Here is a 27,056-nt window from a genome sequence, read left to right as displayed (position 1 = left end):
AATCTCTTTAGCAAATATACACCCACTTCTAGGAGACTAATAATCAAAAACAGTTAAGTCTGAATTTCCTAAAACTTCCACAAATAAGAAATTTTTGTATTCTGTTGATATTGACTTCTCCCAGATTTAGTAATAAAAAGCATAGCTAAGGTGGACTTCCTATTGCAAACAAAACAAAACAAAACAAAAAAACAACTAATGTAATAAGCACAAAGAAGAAATTGGTTTTGCCAATCTATTCCTACTTCTGTGGGACCTAATAACAAACATAAGTATGACAGGTCATGGCATTTCCAAACCACAACTTGCTACTATTAAGAAATGGCAGGCTTGGGTGCCTGGGTGGCTCAGTCAGTTAAGGTCTGACTTTGGCTCAGGTCATGATCTTGCAGTTTGTGAGTTTGAGCCCCAGGTCAGGATCTGTGCTGACAGCTCAGAGCCTGGAGCCTGCTTCAGATTCTGTGTCTCCCTCTCTATCTGCCCCTCCCCCATTCATGCTCTCTCCCACGTGCTCTCTCTCTCTCTCAAAAATAAATGTTAAATAAATTATTAAAGAAAGAAAAAAGAAATGGCAGGCCTGATGAACAGGTACAGATTCCTTGCAAATCTGGACACATTCGGTCTGACATTGAGCTCACCTGATCTCAGATATACCAGAGACATGGGTTTATTCAGACTTATTACAAGTGGAAATCTTAGGCTGAACTGAAGCGCCCACCTCATGCTACGCTGGTAAGTCGCTAAACCGGGATCCGGTCAGACATAGAAATCTGCAAGGCAGGATCAAATACTCATTTGCCAGAATCAACATGGACTTCCTTTGACTAAGAAGTTCCAGGCCTGGCTAAACCCTTGATTCGCCTAAAGCGGGATCTGCTCCGCGGAGAAATCTCATTGGCCGCCGTTCTCGGACTCGGCCAAGATTGGAAATCGCAGGCGCGACTACACGAGACCTGCTACAACAAGGAAATCCCACGCACCGCTAATTCCAGGTGTGCTAGAAGGAAGAAATGCATGATGACGGTGAAACCTGGAGGGTTGGAGACCGAGACCCGACCAGCACAGGCAGTGATTGTTCCAATGTCCGATGGAGGCGTTCTGACGTCGCTGTCCTCTCTGCGAAAGAGCGAGCGCGGGCGCATCTCCACTAGCAAAGGTCCAAAGAGCAGCGGCGGTCTGGACGCTAGCCGCCGAGCAGCCACCAAGACACAGAATGAATGCTCCGGGGAACTAGGGAAACTGCACCTGTCAAATGGCCAGATCGGGACAATTAGAGAAATGCAAACTGGGGGAGACGAGCGGTGCTGCCCACGACAAACACCCGCACCGCGAAGTCACGGAATAGGGGCCGTCACTGAGAAACAGTGCGGGCCGGGTCGTGGGCGGTGCTGCCACAGAGCCTGTGCACAATCCGGGCTGTGACAGACGAACCGCCGGCTCCGAGCTACTGGCCAAAGTGCCAAGGGGACGGCCGGGAAGGGCGACCACCGGAAGGCCGGCACAGGCCTTCCTGGGCAGAGGAAGGGACGGCACCCAACGACCCTGAACTTTGGGCGGAGTTCAAGTGGTGGCGCAGAAATCCCAGAGTTATCTGGTGGGCGCTGCTCGCGAAAGTGGTGATGAGAAACAGGCTGCTGGGTACCGGCACGGAGTTGCCCCCCCCCCCCCCCCACCCCAGGAACACGTGGCTGGGCTCATGCATAGGTGCTGCCCCTTGACCCACCCTCACCCCGATTTCCCGGCTGCCAGTGGGGCCTGGAACGGAACACCCCGCAAAGCGAAAGGATGGGCGACCCCGGCGAAACACACCCAGCTCCGCGCCAAGAAGAGCCACCTCCACCGGGAAAGCGCCAGCCCGGCTCTGCCAGAGACTGTGACCGCACATCATGGGCCATGCACCTAGTGGAGGGGAGGCTGACACCTGCCAACGCCGGGCGCCCGACGATGCTGGAAAGAGCAAGAGCCAGCAGAGAGCACTGATTGGTGAATGCAGGGGCCGGAGAGCTGGTCTCAGGGAAGGGAGCTGTGCCTCCCGCATTCCACCGCTAGGCTCTCAGCTCCCACGGGAAGCGAAAAGTAATCCAGGGCTAAAATTTACTGAAGAATATCTCAATCATGTATACCTGGACAGGTATGTTTTTGTATACAAAAACGTCAAGGTTTGTTCCATATTTCTTAGACTTCAAGACATAATTCATACAAGCACATATTTTTCTTTATGCTAGTTAATCACAGGTCTTTGTTTGTTTGTTTGCTTGTTTGTTAAACATCACACTTATCGTGCCTGGGTGGCTCAGAGCATTGAGTGCCTGACTCTAGGTTTTGGCTCATGTCTTGGTCCCAGGGTGTGGGGATCAAGCCTCCGTGGGGCTCCGGGCTGGGCAGGGAGCCTGCTTAAGATCCTCTCTCTTACTCCCTCTGCCCTCCTCCTCCTTCTCTCTCTCTCTCTCTCAAAGAATATCACATATACATATTGTCAACTGAAAGAAAGCCAATATCAATCTTGGCTAGCAAATGCTTTATTCATTGTCTCACTGAGGACTATAGCCCAGGAAGCAGATATTCAGATTGCTCTGAAGAACTGTTCCGAAGCTTGTTAGCTACAATACATTTGATGTACAAAGTGGATAAAGGGGTTAGTACTTGCAAGCAGTTTTCCAAATATTTGCACATCACAAAGTATAATCTGTTCTGTTGTAAAAATTAAAGTTTACTGATTTCCACATAGACACGTGAAAGACCCGTAGATCATTTTAATACATTATGTGTCTTTCATCTCTGATTTTTCAAAAAGATTGATTGCATACCTCCACTTAACTGTCTTTCCAGTTTTTTCTGTTTTTGTTTTTTCTTTTTCTTCCCCCTGCCCACACCACCCTGCCCCAGTTCTTCCTGTTTCTGAGATCTCCTTGAGGTTGCTTGAAATGGCCCACTGAGGGCTAACATCAGTTTTCTACTGCAGTTTAGTGCTTGATAATATATATCCCAGCATAGTTTTACATAACTATACAGATATACATAAACACACAATTGCAAAAATTATAGCAATCATTTAAAAATCTTAGCCATGTGTCAGGTACAATAACTCAAAGCTCAAAAGAATAGTTGGGTCTAAACTGGTTTTGGCAGGTGGTATAAGTTAAGGTTACCTGCTTGGATGGGTACAGCTTTTCAGTAAAGCCTTTAATTTACTACTATAAGATTTTTTTTGTTGTTTTTTAAATTTATTTTGGAGAGCATGCAAGCAGGTGGGGGCAGAGAGAGGGGGAGAGGATCAGAAGCCTGCTCTGCACTGCACTGAGAGCAGCGAGCCCAATGTGGGGTTTGAACTCAGGAACCCTGAGATCATAACCTGAACAGAAGTCCAACCTACTCAGCCACCCAGGTGCCCTTAGCATAAGAATTTTTTTAGAGAACCTATTTTTGGAGTCATTTTGCTTTTTTAGAAACTTCTACATCCTAATAAAAGAATGCATTCCATTGTCTTAGAGAGGTTTGGGATTCTCTTTTTTTAAGGGCATCCTCCCTGAAATAGGCTTTCTTATGTAAGTTAAAGCTTCCCTAAAGTGGCCACTGCAAACTGTTTACCAGTTTTCCAAAAAGGAACAAGATCCAGCTCCCAGCCTGGGACCAGGTGGAACCCATCTCTGCCTTTAGATTCCCCGAAGACAAAAAATCTGCCCGGAACTCACTAATTTACCACTGCCCCCAAACCCGAGAAGCATGGGTATTCTGGCCTTACAGACGAGAGTGTGACTTACCAAAAAGCTTTAACAAAGTTGCTCAATTAATTGGAAAGGTCAACATAAAGGGAGTGGAGCTTGGATTTGGGAGACAGTACCTGGAACTCCATGATCAGCAAGAAAGCAGTGACCGCAGGGGACTCCGTGGGTGCAGCACTCGTTACTCACTGTATTCAGGGTTCTTCAGGGGTCTTTTTCAAATCCCACTTCTGATGCTAGTCACTGTACAAAAAAATTATACCATAAAATCAATATAAGTACTTCTGTGAGTGAGAAGCAAACTGTTCACAAAGAGGGAAAACTGAAATGCAAAAGTGGTCTGAACTTCGGGGCCTTGATGTTATAGGGCGACTTATAAAATGAAAGAGAGGAATCTGACATTTACAATGATTGGTTATCACAATTGTGGTTTCCAGATGGCTGGCGATTGGTTAAGTGATTTTTATACATCTTGGGAAGGTATGCATCATCTATGAAAACCAGAGGCATTTACAAGAAATAACCTACCTTTCGCTTATGTTCATGATATCAGTTGACTTACATTGTTTATGTGACTAACCTTATGTCTGCTTGGAAGATTTTTGAGACTAGTCTCTATTTTATTATATTTTAGCACCTAAAAGGAAACAGGAGTCCTGACATCCAAGAGTTGGATGGTGCTATGTACTGTGACTTACTATTTCCATGAGCTAGCCTGGCACTCACAGGTAGGCATTGATGTTCTTCAGTTGAATATAAACAGTTTCATACAACAACACCATCATATGTGGCCACCCAGTGCCAATATATGGATCAGGACAAAAAAACAAGACCACCCTATAATCGTACCTGATCAGAGGCAAAATCATGAACTTTCTCCTAACCACAAAAATAAGCAAACACACCTGTCCTCGACGATATTAGTGGATTGCTGCATCTTTACCAATTTTAGCTGTCCTCTCTGTCCGGACTTCCATCCTTCCAGAGAGATTTATTAAGATAGTGAATCATAGAATTACCCCTGTCTGCTCACAGTATGTAATGCAGAGCAAAAGCTGCTTGCTGAGATCCTCCACAGGGTCAGCAAACAAGCCCATTCACATCCTGTAATTCTCACCCTTCCTCTTGAGATGCCTCATGGTTCCTCCCAGGCATAAGTTGATCTTGTACGAAGAGTAATAAATTTATTCAACTGCAAGTGTATTCCTGGTGTTCTTTGCTCAGAGCACATTGACACACCTAAGAAATGAAAGAAATCAATAGATACTAAGGACATTAGTGGTTCTTTAAGTACTGTGATCTTTACGATTGGCCTTTATTTCAAATGAATGCCTGTAAGAAAGGTAAGGCACAAAGCTGAAGTGGAAGAGTTGCTAGGAATTTATTTTCATCTTTTCCCTTAGATTTAAGAGTAAGATGCATTTCATGGGCTGCATCGGTCTTCCCAAATTCCTATGTTGAAGGCCTGTTGCCCATACCTCAGAATGTGAGTGTATTTGGATATAAAAATCATTAAGTGATGATTAAGTTAAAACGAGTCCATTAGGGTGGGCCCTACTCCAATCAGACTGCTGTCCTACAGGGAGAGGAAATGTGGTCAAACACAAAGACAGCAGGCATGGGGACACCCAGAGGAAAGAGTGCACGAGGACCATGCAGAAGGTAGCCATCTGCCAGCCAAGGAGAGAGGTCTCAGGAGAAAACACCTGCAGATACCTTGATCTTGGATTTCTACTCTCCGTAACTGTGAGATCATAAACTTCTGTTGTTTAAGTCACCTCGTCTGTGGTGTTGTGTTATAGCAGCCCCAGCAAAGGGTACCAACTTCATCACTGGGGGGAATGACATGAGGTGAGGGGATGCCAAATATTCCTGTATGGACTGAAAACTGAAGTCTGACAGAGTATGCAGTATAGGTCTGCATTCCCTTATTAGCTCTTGACAATCCTGCATTTTTTAAAGCTTCTGGTTTTGCTTTTGTTCTTTGGGGAGTATACACAATGTATTTAGACTCTTTGGTAAAGAAATCCTGGCCTCATTTGTGATGAGGGTATGTATGGTGTTTATCAATTTTTAAAATTGCTTGATATTCCCCACTCTATATTATCACCGTTCTCAACATGTTGGAATACTTTTGTAGGAGAGAGTTCTAGAAGATTTAATTCATAAGACTCTTCATGTTACTTGACTAACATAATGTTGATTGGCATTTCTATGTTGTTCTTCAAAATGTTGTACTAAAGTAAACAATCACTTGCTCAACATGACAGATGAGTCTCTCCACTCCCAAGTGCCCTCCTTGCTGCCTGCCTTTCGCCTGGCTGTGCCACAGTGCTCCCTGGTGCCTCAAAATCTAATTTATCAAATCTACCACCATATCTGTGGTTATCACTGTGGATTTTAATATGGGTTTGAATCATATGATCTACTGGAACCTCAAATGTACACACATAATGATAATATACACGTGATAATGGTGTATCGGGCCCAGTGCCTGGGAAAATTAGCCATTATGCTGGCAATGTGCTGAGCCTAACACTTGAAACACAGCTGAGTTCTCTAATGGATCAAATTCCTTAGAACTACCCAGAATGGTCTCTCGTGCAGTCCTTCCACTTCTCCATCCACACACTACTTTAAACTATTCAATTAGAAAGCATCATATTCCTGTCAATTTTCACTCTTAGCCATTTCAAATTCCATTTTGGTTCAAACTAGGTCAGCCATATTTCAGTGTGCCTGAGATAGTCCTGGTTTCTTGTCCTGGTAAAATCATTAATATTCCCCCTCTCCCTTGATTCTCAAGTGTCCTGGTCCGGATGACACATTATATGCTTTTCCTGGCTTTTGCACTCCTACCTTTCCTTGTCTCTTTAAAAATTTCATAGCAAACAATATCTTTAACAAGTTACTATTCCCTCTGCTCAAGTTCCTGACATAGTTAAGTCCTAGGAGAGTTTACATCCCATGGAATTAATTTTTCTTATTATGACAGAAGCTCTCAAAATGAAATCAATGTGTAACAGGCACTATAGATTCGAGAAACATCCCCACAGAATTAACAGGAAGTAACTCAAAATACCGTGATCCTTTTCCTCTACAGATGATATACATAAACTCAACAAACTGAAGAGTCACAGAGGGAATTCCTAGGAGTAGAGAAATTTGTGGCATTCACATCAATATCCCATCCAACAGGAACCAAGATGTATCTCTCAGAAGGCAAATGATGTTGTATAGTCCTAGGAATAATGTTCAGAACACTTAGGAAGCACTTGTAAGAAAGTAAGACATTTTGCTGTTTGACTGGATGCTGCCTGATTGGCAGAAAAGGACAGAATTACCTCAGAATGGCCACTGTTGTGAGGCACTTTCAGAGAGACTGTAGACCTCTTGCCTGCTCTTTGCCCAGATAAGCAAAGACTAAAAGGTCAAGGCTAAAAGATGGCTGAAACAAACTGTCAACAGGGCTGACAGTGCAGCACTGTGGTCAAAGTAAATTTCCACCACAGAAGGAGCTTCCCTTTCACACTGTGTCTGATGTAGAGGAAGAATAAAGAAGGTTAGCTGTAGGTGGTGAATTTCAAAGAAAGTTTTTCTTTAAAGGTGTTCTGTTTAAGACCAAACCCTCTTTGTATTACATCTCCTTTCCCCAACTTAAAGGGAAAATATACCCCCTGTCCTTTATCAAGAATTTCTCCTTAACTATGCATTTATTCCCCTTGGGACATAAACACACATGTATGGAACACATTTTTTAAAAATCTAGAAAATCCTCACTTTTCTTCATCTACTTTATTTCTCCATTTCACCGCAAAAGCACTTAAGAATTTGAAGATGAAAATAGGAAGAGAATGGGTTATACTTAAGATAGAAATCCGTTAGTCTCTACTAATTTTAAAATAGGCAAGAATGAAGGATTCTTTCTTACGGCAGAATTCCCGTAGACAAATGTGCAGAGTGTTAGCACTGGAAAATCATTTGCAACCAATATATTAAAAGTTTACTTGGGCAGCAGTTGCCAATGGATGCTTAATATGCAAAGGGGACTTTAATGAGATGCAGAATATTTGCATTATCTCAACTTCTCTTCCTTTAGATTGCTTATTAGCTGTGGGGTGGGGGCATCACATACGACCTACTGGCATTATCAAAGTTAACATCACCACTGGGGAGCGCGACATTATATACTTCCAAGGGCGATGCCTTGAAATTACACAACATCACTTATGCAGCATTCCAGCCAGAGACACATAATCTCAATCAAATCATGAAGAAACATCAAACAAACCCAAATTGAGGACTGTTCAGTAGAATGATTGGCCCCTATTGTTTAAAATGTCAAGGCCGGAGAGAGTGAGGAACTCTTCCACCTTGAGCAAGACTGAAGAGGCAGGGTAACTAAATTTAACATTTGATTCTGGACCGGATCATGAACTGGAGGAGTGAAAGTGCTGTTAACATGAGTAGGGAAATTGGCCAAGTGGAACTATGGAGTTTAGATTCCATAGAAGTATAGTGTACAGGTTAAATGTCCTCAGTCCAATAACTGTACTGTGCTTAATTAGGTAAGAGCCTTAGGTGAGGATACACACTGAAATGTTTAGCTATAGGTGGAGATAATATATGCAATCTAGTTTCAAGTTGTGTGGATGTGTGTCTGAGAGACTGAGAAAGAGACAGAGATAGAGAGAGAGACGAAACGTGGCATCCTGAACCTTGAGCCATATGGGTAAAAGGTCTGCTGGATTTCTATAGGCTATTCCTGCATCTTTCCTGTGAAGTTCAACTTATTTCCAAGTGAAAACCACTTATTTATTTATTTATTTATTTATTTATTTATTTATTTATTTTAGAGAAAGAAAGAGAGTTCAAGTTGGGGAGGGGGAGAGAGGGGGGAGAGAGAGAGAGAGAGAGAGAGAGAGAGAGAGAGAGAATCTTAAGCAGGCTGCACACTCAGAGCAGAGCCTCATGCGGGGACCTTGATCCCACCACCTGGGATCATGACCTGAGCCAAAATTAAGAGTCCCATACTCAACTCAGGAAGCCACCCAGGCCCCCCTCCCCCCCAGGTGAAAATCTTTAAAAAGTCACCCTAAGGGCACACATTCACCATCTCCATCTTTCCCTTCCCAGCCTCTCCTAACCTCTACAAGAACACTGTCATTTCCACAACGGGACTCTTATCCTCGCCATCCTCATAGTCCTTGGCTGCCACGATGTCCCAGTCTCCTTGTTTCTATTGTACTTCAGGAGACGCTCCTTCTCAGCTGGGTCGACGGGCGTCTCTTCCGTGCCCGGCTTCTGCAGTGCCCCCAGGACTAAATATTTCGGTTTCCTAAATATTTTGGAGCGATTGTGCAGTTGGAAAAGAGGCCTGTAAGCATCAACGTTGCCACAAAACAAATGCACACTCCACAGGGATAACTGAGAAGCGGTTAACGGAGTGACTCCCCACAAAGGGCTGGTGGGGGCAGGTTAAGGGAAATGGACGGGGAAGCACTCCAGGCCAGGGCTGGCACCAGAAGGAAACAGTCGCCCCCTAGGTCACGGGAGAAAGGAGAACGAGTGGTGTGGTACCAAGGAAGTGCCGGGAGAGATGGCCACCTCACAACAGTTTTGGCCTTCGGTTAAGTAACTTACCCCCTTGAGGCGTAGCTGGGAGAAGCCAGGGGAAGAAGCCACCCACCTCCTGCTTCCACAGGGAACGCCCAGACCCGCTGCTCACGCACGCGGTCTGCGAGGTGGAGAAAAGGGCTCACCACTTCCACGGAAGGAGACGAAGGGCGGCTGTGATGCCGTCCAAGAGCAGGGACTGTGACCTTATAGGGCCTTAAAAAACAAAAAACAACGAAAAAACAAACCCAAACCACACAACCATCCCCCCAGCCCCCGGGAAGGCGAAGGGGGCGGAGCGGGTCCGGGAGCGCATGCGGGGCGCCCCACTCGGGTACTTTGGGGGCGCAAAGGGCGCGCAAGCTGGGCAATTTCGCCCGAATCAGATCGCCTGTTTGTTTGTTTGTTGTTGTTGTTTTCTTTTTTTCTCCCTGTTAAAATTCTAGACCATCATGGGGTCATTTATGGTTCCCACCCCTGCCAGATCCCTCTTCAGCCCTGCTGGGCGCTGCGCCTCAGCCCAGTCCCGCCGTCGCTTACCCCCGGGCGGCAGCGACGCCTAGGGAACCCCTCCCCTGGCGGCTCCGGGTCCCTCAGGTCCAGGGAGACCCCTTTCATCCCGAGCTCAGTGGCCGTTCCCGCGCTTCCCCGCCTTCCGCGTCTCCCGCAGTGGGGAACGGCCCCCCCCCCCCCGCCGCCCCCGCGCCTTTGTGGGCAAATGAGCTTTTACGTTGGGAAGAATAATTTTTAAAGTTTGATATTTTGCAAAAGGAACAGAAACAGTTCCCCAGTTCCCTGAATGTCCATTCATTGTAAAGGTGAAGCCTGTAAAATTCTCTTCGCGCAAACGAAGGTGATTTCGCGTGGAAACACAAAAACCTAACAAGGATCCAGAATGCACGCCGGTCTGAGCTCCCTCAGTGTCCCTGACGACTCAATGCCCGGGAGGACCCCCCCCACCCCCCCCAAGGTCCCGCTGGGCTGGCTCTGGCGACGCAGGGTCCGCCCGCGCCACGCTCTCTGGACACAGCCGGGGCCGCCGGGCCGCGCGGGGCGCACGCGGGGTCGGCTCTGCGGCTCCCACCCGCCCGCGGGCCAAACCCGCTCTCTCCTGGTGCCGCCTCCGGCTCCAGCCCCGGGTGGACTCGAATCCCGGCGGGTCCGGGCAGGGGGCGCGGCTCCTTCCCGCTCGGGCTCACTCCCGGGGCCCCAGCGCGCGGGGACTTTGTGTCGCGTCCGGCCGGGCTCCAGGCGTGGGTTCCCCCCCACCCGCCGCAGGTCAGGGAGCAGAGCGCACGCCCGCCCCAGACCCATCCTACTCAGTGCAGATCGCTCTGGGCCTTCACCCCGACCCGCAGAACTACAAGTCCCCGAGGCCACCGGCACCGTGGGGAGCTCCTGTGGGGAGTGTGATAGGGCAAAGGGTTCGGTTATCGCGCCGCCTTCAGTTTTCCTCTCCCTGTCCTATTCCATCCCAAAGGGTGCAGGTTGTGAAGTTTTCACGCTAAAAAATTTTCTTCTGAATGAAACAGATGGACAGCATCCAGTAAGCAATTCTTCCTAAGCATTTTTGTGCAAGCTGGGATTAGCCAAAGAATAAACTTCGTGCAGGTTGGGTCTGATGCCAAACGAGTTCCGCAGTCCTGCCTCCATCTTGCACTGTAGGCTGGCAGAACAGTTTGGATTTGGGCATTGCTAATAAAGAACTGTGGAACTCTCCTCCAAATCCCCTCAGTTACGGACAAGAGGGTTTTTAAGGGACTGTCATTCTCTCAGTGAATTGAAAGCATGTTTCATTTATTACCCCCTTCCTCTTAAGTGTTACTATTGAAATCACTCCCCAGAAAAGCTGAGGATGAAATATAGAAACAATGCAATTCTGGACAATAATTTATCTCTCATCCTCACTCATCTTCTCTCTTAAACAAACCTCCCAATGGGTGGGGGGGGGGGAGGCCAAAAAAGAAAATGAGAGACGTCAAGTAATTAATGTCTCCAAAACACATCTATGATAACAGTTCCTAGGGTGGTAGGCTAGCTCATATGGAAAAAAATCCCTCCCTTAGATACTTTTGTTTTGTTTTGTCTTTTTGAGACTGCAAAGGGAAAATTCCCTTGTGGTCCAAGACATGGAGAAGCAAGTACTTTGCAATTCACTGAGGACATGGTGTTCACAGTGGTCTAGCAACAGCATCCACACCAGCAGAGGTGGCCCAGAAAATCCTGAAGGAGAGGAGGGAGAGAGTGGGGCATGGGGTGGGATCTTGGAACAGAAGAGGTGAGGATATATATTTTACCTGTAATCGGTATTTTAAGTTGATGATACCCAATGTTATTAAGAGCATTAAGAGTGTAAGGCAGTGCCATATACTCTAAGTCAAATTTGTTGCTGCTGAATTTTGATTAGCAGTAAAACTCTAATATTTAAATTTATAAAATTTATAACACAAGAACTTTATACAACATATAAATTTAACTTCCAGCAATGTATTCCACCATTCCATAGGATTAAGATAATTTAAGCCAAAAAGGAGAAACTGGGAAATGTCTAAAAATAGGAAATTGGAAATAAAAATTTCTGGCACCCCTCAAAATGACATATACAGTTGGTAAAAGAAAGAGAGCAGTTTCACTAGTAGGCATAATAAAAGTTGGTTGGGTATTAAACATGTTAAGAGGTAAAAGTGTGTCACAATGGTGTCTATATCATGATTACATATTTATATATAACTAGAACACATACAGGACATGATAGCTTTTAAGAATTACTTAGGGCACGTTTGGTTTAAAATTCAGGATGTAGAAAATTCTAGACAGGCAAGAGAGTGCCCATCCTGATAGAACATAACCCTGAGTATCTTGACCTGTGGTTGGTACCACTCTGTTACATGATGTTTCCATTATGGAAAGTATCACTGTCTCTGTTAACTGGGAGAAACAAAGAGTGTGATACACCTTCTCTTCACTTCAGGTCTGCTTTGATGCAAAAGAGTTTTGGAGCCAATTGTGTGTGTGGAGAGAGTCCAGGCTTTAAGAAGTTTGGGACTGTAGAATCTCCAGTGAGACATTCTAGAACTGTATTCCACACTCTACCAGTGGTTATTGGCAAGCAGGATTGTAGAATCCTTTCTTTTCTTGTCTACACAGGAGCAATTTATCCCTTCTCCCTAACCCCCATTGATTAGTTATTGCTTTGGAAACAAGAAAAGGAAAGGTAGAGAAAAAAGAAACAGTGTAATTTCTGGCCAATTTTATCTTCAATGATTGTGTCTTTTCTTACATACACTCACTCAGAACCAACAAATTACTGTGTTTAAATAAAGGCACACTAGCATCTACAACATACGTCAATGTCTTCAATTCTTCAGGGGGTAGAATGTATGTTCACAAGCCAACTATGACCGGAGAAATCAGCATTGAGTTTGAAACAGCAGGAATATCATCCTGTCGCCAAACAGGTGGACTAGACAATGGTTTTCAATTCTCCAAGAAAGGCCAACACTTGTTTACTGGATAAGCTCCATACAGCCTCAGACCAGTGAGGGTGATAGCTCAGAAAATAAAGTGGGGGTGAAAGGAGTTTAGGAAATAGCTTTTGGGGATGAAAGCCTAGGGCATTCAAGTACCACAAATTGGTGAAATTTGTCCTCCCAAAGTTGCTGGAAAAGAGCAAATGGCATAAAATCCCAGTTAATATTTATTGACATTACGTGGTGCTGGATGTATGCTTAAGGGAGTACACCGTCTAAACACATTGATGTGGCGGCATGTATAATTAATTGAACGTTGTTTTCCTGAATGAGGAAAATGAAGCAGAAGGGATAAACTACCGTTTGAAAGTCAAGAGGTGAGAGATTTGAACAACAGAATGACCACAACAGAATCCTAACACTGAAACCTTCAGCCTACATGGGCCAGGTGGCTAATTTCACCATGTCTGGGGTCACCATTCTCAGTGGACTCCCTCCTATCTCCCATCCCCTCACCGGAAACCCCAGACGACAGAGGCCTCTCTTCCTTGGACTTGCTCTGAGTTCCCAAGGTGACACCGAACAAGCGAACAAGTGTATGTGTTTCTGGTGGGAGAAGAGAAGTTCAAGAAACACTGGTGCAAATGATGAACAATCCAAAGGTACTAGGAGGCACCTCAAGATAGACTCTAACGGACAATGTCCTAGGCCTCCCAGGGGAACACTGGTCTCTTAATTGTATTTTTTTACCCACCTGTTCTCCCCCCCACGCTGTCCTATCTCTTAGATTTTGGTGAGAAGGTCTTGCTGAGTGACTGCCTTTTTACAGCTAATCTTTTGGTTTTTGAGAAAGAAATCAGATAAAAATCAGGATTCATCCCAGGAAAACCACAGTGGTGTTTCTCACTCTGGTAATGCAAGTAGGTGGCATCTGTGGCCCACCTGACTTACAGGAAGGCTGTGATGTGGAGCTTATGGGAAATAATCTGGTGAGCACTGGTTATTGCACAGAACCAGTAATATTCTGATTCTGATTTGAACCATTATTGTGCCCTATAAGTAGAGTAATTCCAAAGAGGTGTATTTTCTCTAGATAAGTTTACATCTAGGAACTTATGTTAGAGGGTAGTCTATAAATTGGATTGCCATGCTGCTTTAAGTAGAAGACACTATTTTTTTTTTTTTAATTTTTTTTTCAACGTTTTTTTAATTTATTTTTGGGACAGAGAGAGACAGAGCATGAACGGGGGAGGGGCAGAGAGAGAGGGAGACACAGAATCGGAAACAGGCTCCAGGCTCCGAGCCATCAGCCCAGAGCCTGATGTGGGGCTCGAACTCACAGACCGCGAGATCGTGACCTGGCTGAAGTCGGACGCTTAACCGACTGCGCCACCCAGGCGCCCCTAGAAGACACTATTTTTGAGTAAAAAAGGAAAGATGTCCAAAATATGAATAAGTGACAAGTTGTTGATTCCTGTACATAATGCAATTTCCTTGGAGGGAAATACAATTTGTATGTTTGCATTTGTATAACGTTATAGAAATACTCCAAAATATATCATTAGTGGTTACTTAACCATTGGGAGGTAAGAAAAAGGAAGGTATAACTTTTGTTTTTACTTTGTATCTTACTGTTTTATTTCACTTGGAAAGAAATATGTATCATTTTGGTGGTAAAATGTTTAGCGATAACTCGAAAGTAATAAAATAATTCTATTCACTTTCCTTTAAAAAATTATCCTGGGGGCGCCTGGGTGGCTCGGTCGGTTAAGTGTCCGACTTCGGCTCAGGTCATGATCTTGTGGTTCGTGAGTTCAAGCCCCGCGTCGGGCTCTGTGCTGACAGCTCGGAGCCTGGAGCCTGTTTCCAATTCTGTGTCTCCCTCTCTCTCTCTGACTCTCCCCTGTTCATGCTCTGTCTCTCTCTGTCTCAAAAATAGATAAACGTTAAAAAAAATTAAAAAAAAATAAATAAAAATAAAAAATTATCCTGAGGGACACCTCGGTGGCTCAGTCGGTTAAGTGTCCGACTTCGGCTCAGGTCATGATCTCACAGTTCGTGAGTTCAAGCCCTGCGTCGGGCTCTGTGCTGACAGCTCAGAGCCTGGAGTCTGCTTTGATTTTGTGTCTCCCTCTCTCTCTCCCCCTCCCCAACTCATATTTCTGTCTCTCTCTATCTCAAAAATAAATAAACATTAGAAAAAAATTATGCTGATATTTTTGAAGAACTTACTATATATTATGTACTATTCTATATGTTTTATTTTTATTGTGTTATTTATTTATCATTTATTTAGATGTTATTCTGTCTATTCTATAGGTAAGGAAATGCAGCTTTCCAGAATCTAAGTATTTGTTGGCATGAGGGGCTGCTTAGCAAGTGGTTAGTCTGGTAATGTGGCTCTCCATTGGGAGACCCCACACCTCTGTTATAGTCAGCAGGGCCCCCATCTAAAGCCATCACCTTTGTTTTCCTACCTGGAGAGACATTATCTAAAGTCATGTGGCTGCTGAATGGCTATAGAACCTATTCAATTTGCTCTTAAGGAAGATAAAAATGATGTACGTTCCTTGTAAGATAGGGGGGGAATAACGTGGTTTCCAAAGAGTCCCCCCTGCTCCAATGCGAAATCCAGAGAAATGAGCCCCCACTCCACTGCTGTGTCAAGTCTAGAGAAAGAAGAGGCAAATAATATTTGCGTTATTAACAAATATGAATCCTTCTTTATTTTTATTTATTTATTTTTTTTGGAGAGAGAGACAGAGAGAGAGACAGCACAAAGTGGGGAGGGGCAGAGGGATAGGGAGAGAATCTTAAGCAGGCTCCATGCTCAGGACAGGGAATGGGGGGCCAATTGCAGGGCTTGATCTTAGGACTGAACCGTGAGATCATGACCTGAGCCTAAATCAAGAATCAGACACTTAACTGACTGAGCCACACAGGCACCCTGTGAAGCCTTCTTTAAAAACAAGAATGGGAACTCTCTTGAGAAATGTGAATTCCTGGAGGTGGACTCCAGCTGTCTGGAGGATGGACCCTGAAAGCAAGAGCAGACCCAACTGGCAAGTGGTCGTTGGGGGTTGTAGTGGTGACCCCAGGAAGGTGGCTTCAGCATTTCCTGGGCTAAGGAGCAGGGATATGTCTCCCGAAGGTGAAGAGCCAGTGGACATTTGCATTGTAGAGAGTGGGTGGGATGGGGGGGGGGGCAGTAACACACAGAGGAGAGGGTCTCCTAGTGGGAACCTACATTACCCAGACGGAGACCTGCTGAGCAGCCTTAGTTCCATGTCAGTCGCGTGGAAACAGAAACCACCCACTGCAGCAGGAGATGCTCTATTAGGGAATCTTGATTTACACAATCTAAAAGTACACTCTTCTTCTTAAATCAAATGGTACTGGTTTCCTGGTCTCCAGTGACCATGAAAGTTTCCTTGAAGGATCACTTAATTATGTTTTATTCTTACACATTTTTTATTTTCTATTCTATTCTGGAAAATGTCTGTGTGTCTTAATGTAGAAACTAAACAGCTCAAATGAAATGGGGTAATATAATCTGACACACTTAGGAAGAAAATGTAACAACACATCTCCAAAGACATTTGGTTGGATCTCCCTTGCCAATCTCTTGGGTACATGTCTGGTCAATCTTATAATTGATTGGGTAACTGTCATATATTTGAGTGGTCTTATTGTCAGCAATCAATTGAAAGTGAACCAAAACTTCCATCTTTCATCTAAATCATTTCTTAGGTCTGCCTGGAGGCCAGCAGGCCCTCTTTGGACAGGATCGTTCCAGTCCAGATACCTCCCACCTGGGCCACCATTTGCCTTCTGTCTGTCCGTGATTGTATGAAACTTGTTCTAGACTCAGAGCCTTTGCAGTTTAATGTTCTCTCTTGATGATAACTCCTCTCTCAGGCTCTGCATGGCTCCCTCTATCGCATTATTCATATCAAAGTGGAAAGGATACTGGCACATCTCTGACAATTCTATCCTGACTACCCTAGCTAAGACAGCACCCTCCCAGCTACATTCCTTTCTAATTAACTTGCATAACATTTTTGATAGCACTGTCACTCACACATAGTCTTCTTTCTTTAATTTGTGAGCATGTGTCTTGCTTGTTTCCTTCCACGCAAGTGTCAGATACTTTACAGCAGAACTCATGTCTGCCTTGTCAGTTGTTGTATCTCCAGGGCCTTGATTACCATGTAGCCCAATATAGGCACTTAGAAGGTATTCATGAATGAAGAAGGAATGAATGCATACAAAATACTCTCCAGCCATTGGCTCAACAGAGGAAGGTCAGATGTAAATATCTTCCTTGGAAGCTTTGTTTGTTTGTTTCATTTGGCTTCTGGGAAGATGCAAGTAAGCTTGTCACCACCATCTAATGCTGGCATGACCCAATCAATTAGACTTGCAAAGCTATGCTGAACTTCCTTTGATTAAAATCATGCAGAAAGAGCATGTTTATGTGCTTCATCTCACCAGCCCAGGCTTTCTGAAGCAAATTGCACTGAAGGTTAACATCAACATCCAGTTTTCAGCAGTTTGTGTCTGACAACTAATAGTCCTAGGCTGGAAGCCTGCTGCTTCCTTCTCCTCTGTCTTGGCCGGGACATATGATTTAACCATCTAGGAGCCTGAAGGATTGGAGCTTCATCTCTCTTGCTCAGTGGGTTTGATTGTTGCCTGCAAAAGTTGAGAGCCCGGGTTATTACCCCCTCGCACGTGATACCAGCCTGGGTCTGGGACGGATCCAGGTACTGAGAGGAGGCTCAGTTGAATGCCCCAGACTATTGGGAATAAGGAGAATGTGGAGACTGTGTCTGTGCCCCCAACTCTTTAAAAAACTGCCTAGATGGGCTTACCTGGGAACTGATACTGAGGTTCTGACTGGGCCATAGTAGACCCAGGGGAGGTGAGTCCTATAGACCATACGGCTGAGTGGGACCCAGAAAAGCTGGGCCATGCCATTGCTGATGGAAGCTGAGAGATCTGCGACCTGATGTCCTCGCAGGCAGAGGTCCTGGGACTCTGCCCCCTCTAACCCTAACCTGGTGGTTTAGCCATAGTGCTTTCCTCTCTAACTTGGGTTTGTCCACTCCTTCCAAGCCTTGGTGTGGCCACCGCTAGTGCACGCAGTTCTGGGTTTGTGGTTCTGTAGGACAGCCTTTCAAAATAATTTATTTCATTTTACTTCTAAGGACTGCATAGTTTTGGGTTTTCAGATGTACCATTGCTTCCCCCAACTCTTTCCTGAAAAACACATTTGTTTGTTCTAATAGACTTTCTCTTTTAGAGCAGTTGTAGGGCACAGCAAAACTGAGCAGTAAAGAGTGAGAGTTCCATGTATCCCTTCCTCTACACTGGCATCGCTTCCTCCACAATCAGTCAACATCCTTCACCAGGGTGGTAGAGTTATTCCAATCTATGAACCTGCAGTGAAATTGTTACAGTTTCATGCTTGTAGAAGCAGAGCAATTTCTAGATAAAAAGAGTATTCACCTTTAAATATTTAATGCATATTGCCCTATTTACAAAAATCCTCTCAAATTTATTCCTACTGGTGTGTATTAATCACGTTTTCTGTTTTCTGTGTCTTGTGACGTTTTGACATCTTAGAAAACCTCTCTGTCTGTGGACAGACCGCCCCTCCCAGAGCAAGCCCATTTAGAAGTAGCAAAGGACCCAGCCAGGAGCCTGCCTTTGCTGTGCAAACAAACCAATCCACAGCCATACTTCCTATGGCCCAGCGAGTATATTCCTGGAGGCAATATTCCTGTATCTAATCATTGCAGGGCCAGGTGCCAGGCAACTAGGGACCACCCCTGTAGCCCAAAGCTGGCCCTAAATATTCGAACTCGCCAATCCTAAACTATTTACTCCGCATGCCTGGTCTTCTCCAAGGAAACTGCAATAAAGGCTCTGGCCTAACTGACTGCTTACTCCTGCTTCTGCTTCCTGACTAAAACCGGGTGTAATCCACTGGCCCTGAGTGGTGAACTACGCCTCTCACTTCGAGGGGCACAACAGTACACTTCTCTTTCGATGGTGTTGACCTCTCCTTGGTGTTAATCAGTCACTTTTAGCAATTGAGACATGGGGACAGAACACGGCGGTGTTTGGGAGTTACTAATTTCCAAGCTGTCACCAATATGGGGTATAATAACAAAAAGTGTAATATGTACTAATGCCCTAGGCAAAATTATAGTCGTTGTTTTAAATTGCATTTCTTTGATTTTAGTGAGATTAAACTTACCTTTGGAGGTAAGGTTTGAAGGACACTTTTCTGAAAATTAAGTTTATGGAAATTAAATTTTTGTCAGCAATTATTTTCTCCAATTTTTCTTTGGCTTTCCAAAAAATTTTTTTTAATGTTTTTATTTATTTTTGTGACAGAGAGAGACAGAACATGAGCAGGGGAGGACCAGAGAGAGAGGGAGACACAGAATCGGAAGCAGGCTCCGGGCTCTGAGCTGTCAGCACAGAGCCTGATGCGGGGCTCGAACCCACAGACTGTGAGATCATGACCTGAGCCGAAGTTGGACGCTTAACCGACTGAGCCACCCAGGTACCCCTCCAAAAAAAATTTTTTTTTTAAATTAACTTATTTATTTTGAGAAAGGGAGCAAGCACAGGTGGGGGAGGGCAGAGAGCAGGAGAGAGAGAGAGTCCCAAGCAGGCTCCACAATGTCAGCCTAGAGCCTGACATGGGGCTCCAACCCACAAACCGTGACCATGACCTGAGCCAAAACCAAGAGTTAGACGCTTAACTGACCGAGCCACCCAGGTGCCCCTTGAAAAATTTTTTAAGAGGAGAGAACAAAGAATATTTAGCATTTATATATTCAATTGTGTCAGTCTCTTTCTTTTTAGTTCTGAGTCTACACTCATTTTTTTCCATTAAATTTTTTTTAATGTGGTGAGGGCGCACATGTAGACTTTACCATTGACATGTTTTCAAGTGTGTGGTCAGTGGCATTAACTACATGCACGTTGCTGTGCAACCAGCAACACTGAATTCCGTGCTCACAAAAAGTATTTCCACATTGGCCCCTCCCCCAGCCCTTGGCAATCCACATTCCTCCTTGTGTCTCTGTAACTTTGACACTTCCAGGTGCCTCATAGAGGTGGAATCACACAGAATTTGCCTTTTTTGTATTTATTATTTTTTTTAATGTTTATTTTTGAGACAGAGAGAGACAGAGCGTGAATGGGGGAGGGTCAGAGAGAGGGAGACACAGAATCTGAAGCAGGCTCCAGCCTCTGAGCTATCAGCACAGAGCCTGATGCGGGGCTCGAACTCTCAGAGTCTGAGATCTGACCTGAGCCGAAGTCGGATGCTTAACCGAGGAGCCACCCAGGCGCCCCAAGAATTTGCCTTTTTTGAATGGCTTATTTCACTTAGCATAGTGTCCTCTTCCTTCATCCATATTGTAGCAGGTGTCAGAATTTCCTTTTAAGGCCAAATAATACTTCATTGTATGCATATTCCTTATTTTACTTATTCATTCATCTACTGATGGGTGCTGGGTTGCTTCCACTTTTTTTTTTTTTTGAGAGGCTGAGACAGAGAGAGAGAGAACAAGAGGGGGAGGGGGCAGAGGGGCAGAGGGAGACAAAGAGAATCCACCACCAGAGTAGCTTGGTGATGGTTCGATCCCATGATCCTGGGATCACGACCTCAGCCAAAATCAAGAGTTGCTTAAAGGACTGAGCCGCCCAGATGCCCCTGCCTCCACCTTCTGACTGCTGTGAACAGTGCTGCTGTGAACATGGCGGTAAAGATACCTGTTTGAGTTCCTGCATTCCCTTCTTCTGTCTTTACCCCAAAGGGGAATTTAGCTGGATTGTATGCTAATCCTATTTGTAATTTCTGAGGAACTGCAGTACTGTTTATCATTGCGGTGGTTCCATTTTTTACATTCCAGCAGGAGTGCACAAGAGTTCCAATTCCTCCATGTCCTTGCTAAGGTATCTGCTCTCTTCTTCTTTTTTGATAGCAGCCATAGTTATATTTACTTTTGTATTTTGGAAAACTGGGGGACAAAAGCCTAGGGCACAGTCAATGTGTGTTAAAATGTGGTTCAAAATAAAAAAACAAAAATCCTGTACTTTGAATTTAGCAGTTGTTTGGGCCAGACCTGTCCCCAGTACCTCACTGCCTTTCCTGAAAACTGTGGCTCAGAGAGTCACGTCATCTATTTTTACAAGATTGCACAGGAAGTAACACATGGTGAGAAGAAATATAACACCCAGAGGTCTGTGATGTTTATATTCTGGCTTTGAATCAATACATTGTATTATGCCAAGCACACAATTACTAAATTCCTTACACCCTCCATTCTATTATTTTTTCCTGATCCATAAGTGTTTTCAGTATAAAAATATTACAAAACATTTATTATAAGCTTTCCTTTAAGAAATTGGTCATTAGAAGAATGGCATTGAGTAATAGAGTAATCATAGTCCTTATTTGAAGACATATGTGCTTGCATTTGTATTTACTTATTCTTTTTTTTAATATTTATTTATTCCTGAGAGAGAGAGAGAATCCGAAGTAGGCTCCAGGCTCTGAGCTGTCAGCATAGAGCTAGATGTGTGGCTTGAACTCATGAACTGCGAGATCATGACCTGAGCTGGACTCAGACATTTAACTGACTGAGTCACCCAGGCGCCCCACGTATTTACTTATTCATTGATAATACTATATTAAAAATCAATAAAGCTCCACTGGAGGGAGGTTCCCATTCCTTGCACACCATGCCTCTGCCAGCCCTTGTCTGCAGAGACTTACAGAGTATCTGACTTACAGATATGAAATCCCCCCATAACAATGGGGGAACAAAATCCCCCCACCTCAACTCACCTGCTTTATGGTAGATCAAGTGCACTAAAAGGAAAAAAAAACATGGGATTGGTTGGTTGTACCTCATACCAGAAACAGGTGTCCTCATAGAACAATTTAATGCCTATTGAAGACTCAGCTGTTGCGCTATCTTGGAACAATACCCTGTGGAGTTGAGACACGGTTCTCCAGGATGTGCTTTGTGTATTGAAATAATGATGGACACATAATGTGATGTCACGAATAGCTATAGTGTGCAGATCTGGAAACTAAGGAGTGAAAGGAGAATTGGCTTCCCTCATGTCACTACCCATGACCTACACGTCCAGAATTTGTGATTTGCATTTCTATATCTCTCCATTCTGCTGGGTTGGAGGAGTTCTTGGTTTTTGTGATGAAGAGGATGGGGTCCCTTTTACCTGGGGACATAACATGGGTTCCACTAAACTTGATGCTATGCTATTGCCTAGGCACTTTGAGTCTCTATAATGGTGAACTGATAGGCAAAAGAGGAAAATGTTATACTGATGATCAACCTGATTATTGTGATAAGTTTTATAAAGAGGCACAGGGGAATATCTCTGTAATTTGGGGGCTCACTCAGGTGGTAACGATAATCAGTCAATTGTAGAGGCCGTGAACTAGAGCTTATAAAGAGTGAGATCTCTCAGAGATAGATTGAACATTTCCCACTACATCAGTAGCATCACAATACTGGTGTGCTTAGAGGTGAGGAAAATCTAGAATGAGTAGTAGAGCGGGGAGAAGGTGAATATCAGTGATGGTTTTTAAAGCTGCTGCTTCCATGAATATAGTGGGTCTTGTTCTGTGTTCCACTCACCCTATATTCATAAGTCTTTTAATAGAGTTGCTATTGGCTACCGCCTTGAAAATTAGTCCATGTTCCACTAACTCTATGGGTACAGAGGAACTTGTTCTGTGTTCCACTAATCCTATGGGCACAAATCTTTTCATACAGCTGCTGTAAGTGCCACCTTGAAAATTTGGTGGCAGAATGGACTTAATAGGACACACGGGAATATTTGTGGTACAAAGAAAGGACTGTAATATATGCTTGTGATGTGTGGGACCAACTGATTTTAGAAAACTGTGCTGGAGATTTCTATCCCAGCGAAATATCCCATCGAATACGTGTCTTGGTGGGTTTTCTTCTGCTTTTTCTGAAGCTATGGAAGACCACTTAGCCATGTGCAGTGTTCGTTCAGAAGTTAATATCCCTGGTTATAAGCCTCAGACATTTATGGAGCAGGAAAAATTAAGCGACTGGAGGGTGTATAGGAATCTGACAACTGTATGCTTGGCATAATACAATGTGTTGATTGAAGGCAAGCATGTAAATATCACAGGCATTAGTGTTATATTTCTTCTCATCATTTGTTACTTCCTGTGCAACCGTGTAATTCTCTGAGACACAGTTTCCAGGGGAAGGCAGTGAGGTACTGGCCCAAACAGCTGCTACAGTGTTTAACCATTATTAACCTTTGGCAATCTTGTTTGATGTATGTGTCTCAGATTTCAGATAGAATGTTTTAAAGAAGGTCAGAGGCATCATATTGTTGCAACTCTCAATACTGGAGTCTCTACACAGAACAAATCACACCTTGTTCATAGTGCCATCATCATATCTTATAATTTTAAGAAGAATTAACACCATCCAGTAGTCAGTACTCATGACCTTCTCCCCAGTTGTCTCAAGAATACCCTTTTATACTTGAGTTCTTTACATGAGGATTCAGAGAAGGTCCATGCATTCCATATGGTTAATGTCTCTGAAAACTCTTGATTTACAATGATTCCAGTCCACTCCTTTTTCTTGCTTTTCATTTCTGAAAAAGCAGGGTAATAAATCCTGTAGAATAATCCACAATTTGGCTGATTGATTGTTATGTGTTGCTTGTACTTCTATTCCTTGTAACTCTTTGTGCTGTCAGATTTAGAGGAGTGGTTAGATTTAGACTGAATTTGGGGGGACGAGAATACTTCATAGGTGATGCTGTGTTTCCTTTCAATTAGGGGCCACATAGCTTGAGTTATGCCCCTGTTAGTGGGTCCCACTGTGAGCGAAATTCAAACGTTATTAGGGAAGCTTCTGGGTAAGAACCATGTTTCAGTATAAGCTTCAGTATAAGGACTGCCTACAACTAGGACTAAACAATGAGGAGGAGGAGGAGGTTGCTAGTGCCATGTGGAAATCCTGATGTGGTTCACTAGCAACAACGTCTGGGAAAAGGGACAGCATACGAAACAAGAAAAACTTCCATTCATTTGAAGAATACACACAAAAAAGTGAGAGATGACAATAAATAGAAGATTACTGTAGCATGGCTGAATTGTATGTGAAGAGAAGCTCAAAATCATTCTTGATAAGATAACACGCTAATTAAACTATGCAACTGTCAAAAGGACACAAATTAGAAATGTGGGTAATTCATTGCTTTGTTGCTCAGGCTTCCAAGTGAACAGACCTCTCAAAAGGCTGGTATTCCTGTGAATTCTGAAAAGCATTATGGAAGTATTGGTGGAAAGCTTTGTCCTTTGTTTGTCTAAACAGTACTCCTGGACCCATCTCACAGAAAACATCTCATACAGGTCCCCAGGGATACATACATGATGACATTGATCACAATATTTTTTTCTGATAGAGAGAAGTTGGAGGCAATTGTGCTGTTTATGGAAAATGTCCTGTATTCATTCTATAAAATGTTCTGCAGCAGTTAGCTATAACAAACAAGTTGTATATAGAGCTCAACTGATTAATCTTAAAATCCTAGTGAGGAGTAACTAATTAAATAGAAAGAGATATATACCAGAATCACATTTATATACGTGAAGAATATTTACATGCCCAAAGCTACAGATTCCATGGGATACATGCATGATTCCATGTAAGATCCAAGCAGGTGAGCTATCTCCTGCTGTGTAACCAACTATCTCACATGTAAGGAACTTGAAACAGCAAACATTCTAAGATGAAGAGAGTTCTAGAGATAGGTGGGGATGATGGTTGGCAACATGAGTGCATTTAACACCGCTGGCCTGTGCACCTGAAAATGGTTAAGGTAGTAAATTTTATGTGATGTGTATTTTACCACAATTTGAAAAATTAGGGGATAGGAAAATCCTCAGCAAGCATGTACTATCTTACACAGCTTGTATTAACCAAGGAGGAACTTTGCGGGGTGATCATCTCACACAATTTCTGGAGATCAGGGAGGAGCTTAGCTGGGGTGTCTTGCGGAGGGTCTCTCAGGAGGGTGCCGTCATCTGAAGTATTGTCTGGGGCTGAGGGATCACTTTCCAAACTCACTCATCTCCTTGCTGACAAAAGGTCTTAGTTCTTTACCACAAGGGACTTTCCTAGGGGTGTTCATACTGTAGAAGCTGGCTGCCGCACATGTAATGATCCAAGAGGGAGGAGAGATCACAATAGAGTAACCAAAATAGACCTGCAGTGTCTTTTGCAACCTAGTCTCAGAAAAGACACATCATCCCTTCCTACATATTCTGTGGGTCCCACCAACCAACCCAGAACAATGTGGAAAGGGACTGCAAAGGGATGTGAATGCCAGGCTGCAGGGATCATTGGTGGCCATCCTGGGAGCTGGCTACCAAGTCACTTTAACGTTTAGTTTCCCCCAACAATAAAGTTTAGTCCAAAGGAAGAAAATGTAGGAGCACCAGGTTGGCTCAGTTTGTTAAGTGTCTGACATAGCCTGGGGTCTTGATCTCGTGGTTTGTAAGTTTGAGCCCTTCACTGGGCTCTACTTTGATGGTGTGGAGCCTGCTTGGGGTTGTCTCTCTTTCTCTCTGCCTCTCCCCCACTCATGCTTTCTTTCTCTCAAATGAGTAAATAAACTTAAAAAAATAGAAAATATAGTTACATAATAATTCTTAATGGCAATCAAATCATCAATGCTTCAAAAGTACTTACAAAGAAATAATAAAATCATGCTCAAACTCTCCAAAATAAAACTGGGATATATATATATATATATATATATATATATATATATATATATGTGTGTGTGTGTGTGTGTGTGTGTGTGTGTGTATGTATGTATGTATATATGTGTATATGTATGTATGTATATATGTATATATATATGTATATTCAAATCACTTGTATATAATATATATATATATATTGCCTATTATAGATATTTTAAGTTGATACCCAATGTTATTGAGAATAGGGCAGTATCTTCTCATATAATTCATGTAGGAAATTAGTGCCGCCATATTTTAAAGAACACTAATTTATATAAATTACACTTATTATGCACAGATCTTTCTACAACATAGAAATTTCACTTTTAGCAATGTATTCATCCAAAAAAGTTCCATACAATGGAGATTATATGAACCACAAAGTAGAAATGGGGAAATTTGAAATAGAATATTTTTACTCCCCTCAAAAAGGTGTAAGTAGGGCGAAAGAGAAGACTCCACTATGTGGTCTTTTAGAAGAAAATACCAGGATATTAAGAGGAAAAAATAATTATAAAATGGAGCGTTTATCATGATTTCATATTTATATGTAACTAGGAGAAATATAGGACCTCAATAGCTTTTATGAGATATTAGGGGCAGATGTGCTTTAGGATTCAGGTTGTGGAGGGTTTTAAATGGACTCAAAAGTGCCTATTTTGAGATATGGTAACTGTGACCATCCCGGTCTGGGGCAGCATTTTGTAACATATCATTGCTATTTATGGTGTTTATGGCATGAAAAAAATGAGTAGTCATGTTAATTGGAATAAATAAAGAGCATAATACATATTTACCTCAGTTCAGATCTGTTGTGATGTCTCATACTTTGGGGACCAAATTGTGAAATAAAAAGAAGAGGTTTTAAGAAGCTTTGGACTTTAGAACTGCTAATAAGAAATTGTGCTCCAATCTGAATCTGTGGTTACCGGCAAGGAGCTTTGTAGAATACTTTCCTTAATCCATTCGGGGACTGTTTATCCACTTTTCATTCCTCTCCCCCAGTGATTAGTTACTAATTTGGAGAGAAGAAAATAAACAGTAAAATTAGAAGTAAAGATGGAATTTCTGGCAATCTGTTATCTTTGATGCTTCCCTCCCTATTTTCCTTGCTCGTCTCAGAAATAAAGATTAATCCAGGGAAATTGAAGTATTTAAGTAAAGGCATGCACACCAGTGTCTCTGGCATATATCAACCTCTCTGGTGGTATGATTTATGTTTTATGGGCTAACTTTAACTGAAGTACTCAGAATTGATTGAAATAAAGAGATTATCATTCCATGGTTTTAATTTTTCAATTCCTCATGGAAAGGACAATGTTTACTTCCTGGATAAGTTACAGTCTCAGCTCCAGTGAGGGAGGCCCAGAGAATCTTGTAACAGGA

At 43.4% G+C, this 27,056-nt stretch overlaps 1 long non-coding RNA gene across 1 annotated transcript; it reads right to left on the bottom strand.

The window, feature by feature from the left end:
• Positions 1 to 978: 978 nt before the first annotated feature.
• On the bottom strand, positions 979 to 4,957 carry LOC144616091 (uncharacterized). The gene is made up of 3 exons (XR_013554986.2): positions 4,840 to 4,957; positions 3,842 to 3,965; positions 979 to 1,245 (listed from the first exon to the last, which is right to left on the bottom strand). It is a non-coding gene; the product is annotated as an uncharacterized LOC144616091 (long non-coding RNA).
• Between the last annotated feature and the right edge of the window lie 22,099 nt (positions 4,958 to 27,056).

The sequence above is a fragment of the Panthera onca genome, chromosome A1, assembly GCF_046562875.1.
Source record: "Panthera onca isolate mPanOnc1 chromosome A1, mPanOnc1 haplotype 2, whole genome shotgun sequence".
NCBI classification, from domain to species: Eukaryota; Metazoa; Chordata; class Mammalia; order Carnivora; family Felidae; genus Panthera; species Panthera onca.
This window is presented reverse-complemented; position numbering and strand designations above follow the sequence as displayed.